The sequence below is a fragment of the Caenorhabditis briggsae genome (assembly GCF_000004555.2).
Source record: "Caenorhabditis briggsae complete genome, chrV, whole genome shotgun sequence".
NCBI lineage: Eukaryota > Metazoa > Nematoda > Chromadorea > Rhabditida > Rhabditidae > Caenorhabditis > Caenorhabditis briggsae.
The window spans coordinates 17,810,929-17,815,738 of NC_013488.2; positions in this window are offsets into that span (position 1 = coordinate 17,810,929).

Below are 4,810 nucleotides of genomic sequence, written 5' to 3' on the forward strand. Positions count from 1 at the left end.
CTCCAGTTATCAGAAACTTGGGAAAATTTTTCAATTCGTTGTGTGTGTTGTTATAGGAGTTAAGAAAATTTTACGAAAATTGTAACATCAACATCTATTTATACTGAACGTTCCATTTTTAGCGAACTTTTGAGAATCTTGAAAGTTTTTGGAAATTTCTGTGCTTCAAAATTTTCCCAGTTACACAATTGCCATTTTTTGAAATTAATTCAATGATTTTAGTAAGTCGGTATTTTCCCCTCTCCTAATAAAAAGAATCGGATTTTGGCTAGAGACATGACTACATGACCGGCCGATTGCTGGTCTCTCTTTTATTGATTTTTCTGAATATCCTGATGGATTGAAGGACCCAAAAGGGCCCATCGCAGAGCAATTGAAAGTTGAGAGTTCGTTCGCAGCCATGAAGCTCGACAAATGCTCTGGCAAGGAAGAGTTCGAAGATTAACCGTTCGTGCTCACCGCTACAACGCAAACCGAGCAGGATTTCCCACTCTACGGATGTGTTTTCAATCCATATACGAAACCCGAAATAAAGGACCGTTAGAACCTCCAACGGAGCCAAAACACCAATGTCCGACCCACCATTCAATGACGCATAACCCAAACATCCACAGCATCAATTGGAACGTCGGACCAGCCATAATTAGATGGAGGAAAGTAGAAGCATTCTGATTTTTGATGACAGTTTCTGTTGCTTGACCAATCAGCGATGTTCCGTCAATGGACAAGCAGATGGAGGAATTTCCAGAAAATTCCAACATTGAGTTCTCTGGAAATGCTCACAACGCCATGGACAGTTTTGGCTAAAGTCACCAAGAGAATTCTCGACGATGGTAATTGAAGTTTTATGAACCGAACCCCCCAAAAGTCTTCTTTAAGACTACAAATTTGATTTAAAATCCAGAATATTTAAATTGGAATAAAGTTATGATCTATTTTATAATTTTCAACCCATTTTTGGAGCATTTTGGCTCAGAATGCCCCAAAAACCAAGAAAATCGAGAAATTTTGAGCCAATATATTCGAGCATTGGAGGATAACGTTTTGATTTTTTTGTGAGGTTTGGGTTCGAAATGTTATCAATTTGTTTTAAAATTCAAGGTTTTTGGGGTATTCTACTCAAAAAATTGATTAAAAATTATGAATTGGACAACGTTATCTAATACATTAGGTCACTACTTTAGGTAACGCTCACATTGAGCTCAAACATCTCAGATCCTATGAGAGATATCAAAATTTTGTCAACTGATAAAATGTAGGTGATATTATGCTTAACATTTTATCAGTTGACAGTTTTTTTGGTATATTTCATGAGAGCTAAGATAATTGAGTTCAAAGCAAAAGCGCCAATTTCGATTGGGCGCACTTCGTGTGCTGGTGGCGCTTTTTTCGTTTTTTGGTGTAGTGCACTTTGAGCTCAATTATCTCGGTTCCTATGGAAGATATCAAAATTTTGTTAACTGAGAAAATGTAGTTGATATTGTGCTTAACATTTTATCAATTGACCACTTTTTGATATCTCTTGCACAAGCCGAGATAATTGGGTTTGAGTGCCAGTTAAAGTGCTCCAAGCCGATTTTGGCGCTCATACTTTGACCTTAATTATCTTGGTTTTTGTAAAAGATATCAAAAAGTGGTCAACTAATAAAATGTTACTGATACTATGATAAACATTTTATTAGTTGATCACTTTTCGATGTCTTTTATGGGAACTGAGATCAATGGGCTCAAAGTCTGAGCGTCAATACCGGCTTGTGACACTTTGCGAGACGCTCACTTTGACGCAATTTATCTTGGTTTCTGTAAAAGATATAAAAGATATATTATGGGTAGTTTCTTGGGAAAAGTATGATTGAATGGAGCGGATGGCAAAAAGAGATTACACAAGCATGAACAAAGATGCAGTCGCTTGCTATTCTTACCTTAAAAAGATTGATAAGTTTTGAAGTGTCGAAACTGATAGATGGAAATCGGAACTGTGTCGTTTTCGTGTATGATGAACATTAATGAACTCTTTGAAATATCTATTTCCATCAAAAATGTAATTTTTATGTTAATGTATTTTAAATAGTATTAATAAAAAACATTCCAAAAGAAGGTCACACTATATTTGCACTTCGAGCTTAATTATCTCATATTCTATCCAAGATACCGAAAATCTGTCAACTGATGAAATGTTGGTCTTATTATCCCAAATATTTTATCAGTTGACAAATTTTTGCTCTCTTTTATAGAAATTTAGATAATTGAGTTCGAAGAAAGTTGACAATATTTTAACTTAGAAAAGAAGTAAATTCAGAAAATGTTCTCTGTAACACCGGTCTGGCTTTCTGCCTACAAAAACAAAAATCAGGAAGACACCCAAGATTGATGGGCATAATAATGGAATAATGAGAAACAATGTGATTGTATGTCCTTAAGGAACTGTGAGTAGAAGTAGGGGAGGGAAAGATGAGGAAAAAAAAGGTTGGAAAGAGGGCAGAGCAGAAGGAGAAGGAGAAGGACCTCACCACGTCATTAGGCGCACCAGCCTTTTATGTGCTTTATCGCTGTTGCCATCGGCAGGGCAGATAAAGAAGGTACTGTGGTCAAGGTAATTATCTTTACTCTAGTAGACCTTTAGTTAGGATTGACAGGTAGTGAAGCTGAAACAACACGACAGATGAATAAAAAGGAATGGTGGAGCTCAGGACACTACGAACTCTTCGGCAGACAAGATACGACGTTTATCAGAAAAATGGCCCATTGGCTCAAACGGTATGTCGGTTTTTTTTTCCCAATAAATAAATAAAAATTCCACTAAATATACATTTTATTTTTACTGAAAAAATTACCATTGAAAAAAGGGCAGTATGAAAAATGAGAAAACTAAGAAAACAGTCAGTGTTCAATGACGATGAATGTTAACAAGAAAAATAGTGGTCGGTAAAAAATTGGTAAAAAATAAAAAATAATTTGATGAGACAATTATGCTAATATAGACAAAACAATAACGTTTGGAAGAAATCAAGATTCAATGAAGTGATTAGAAAAAAAGATTTTAGAACTGCTATGTCAACTAAAGCGGAAGATGAACTGAAAATTATTAGACCTAGAAGGGAAAATGAGAAATATTGACTTAAGATTTACAAAATTGACCACGAGTATTCAACAATATTATGTTTCGTGGCTGGGAGAAGGGCTGATTGACGAAGATGGCTCTCTCGAAGAAGAAGTTGAAAAGTCTTGCCTGAAAAATATAATTATCACATGTTTACATATTGAAAAGAAAAAATCAATAAAACAAACCCTGGTCTGTTGGAGATAAGTTGCATTTGTTGATAAATATCTTCTGGCCTTTCATAGGCGTCGAGCATCTTCTTTCTTAGAATAACTGGGCAGCTGTCCTTATGTCGTCGAAGTCTCAAATGCGAAGGAACGGCTTAAAGCATCCATCACATTGGTTCCTCACTGGTGCTTCAAGTTGTGAGACTGCTTCTTCCTGAGCATTCTTTGGGACACTTCCGCTATTCAGCGGGGACTGGAACACTCGGACGGGCATTTCGACAGGGCGGTCTCGAGAAGATTTGGCTTTTGATTCTTCCATCGGATACTGCATTACTTTGTGGTGTCAAGGCTTCCGGTTCATTTCTTATTTCTTCTTGGAGTAATTGAGACATCCTAGGGCTCCAATTATAGAAGATTGGTTCCAGCACAACTTGATTGTTTCTTATCGGTCCGTGACGAGAAGAACTGAATAGCTGAGTATCAGGGATATTCTGATCAATCATTTGGAGAGTGTCCGTTTCTTTGGCTTTGCATTTTTCCAAATGCGGTTTCAAAGTGTGTTTAGAATAAAACACTTTTTCGCAATTTAAACATGTTGCATTTTTTGGCTTCCATGTTTGAACTCTTCTTTTCTTGTTTCCCGGCGCAGGCTGTTCGGAAGGTTGAGGAAATGTAGTTCAAAATTCGCCATTATATAATACAATGAGAACTTTGACAATTCTTCCACAGGATTGGATGTTTTCCACTGAACTACCACTTCTTCATTCTGGGAGCATCACTTTTTGAATCCGAATAGATAGACTTCGGAATCCGATCGGGATTTTCGTGGTCCATAAGATCATCCACCAGTTCAACAAGACCAACTTCTCTTTTGTGGCAAATGTCTAATCCAATTTGAAGGAGAGCTTTGGATTGGTCCTTCCATCTGATGTTGTCCACTCCTTTGGGGCTCCTAGCGGTTCTTCAGATCCATTGGGTCCATTGAGATACTCAGAAAAATCAATAAAAGAGAGACCAGCAATCGGCCGGTCATGTAGTCATGTCTCTAGCCAATATCCAGATTTCTTATATAGAGAGGGTCCGGTGCTTCTAATTCCATTTCAAAATCTACATTGGAAGTATCTTCGAGTGTTGCCATCTCTTTGACTGCATACGGAACATCATCTTCACCAACCCTTCTTTCCTGACTGCCTGAAAGTTCGTTGTACAATGATGCAATGATGATGGACAACAATTAATCTTACTTGTATCATTGCTTCCCATTCCATGAAATGGTCGAACTTCCTTATGTGTCGTACGAGGCATGATTTAATCTGATAAAGTTTATCCTTCACACATTATCTTTATAGTTTCACCACTAGAGCTACATCTTACTGTACTAGTTATCGATATTCAATTTTCTCGATGAAAATTGAATAGAAATTTGCATTTTCCAGCAATAAAAAAGTAGTTAACTCACTCACCATAAAATAATACACTTAAAAATTTCAATAAAAATCAGAAAAATATAAAATAGAACCAGAAAGAATTTAAAGAAATAAAA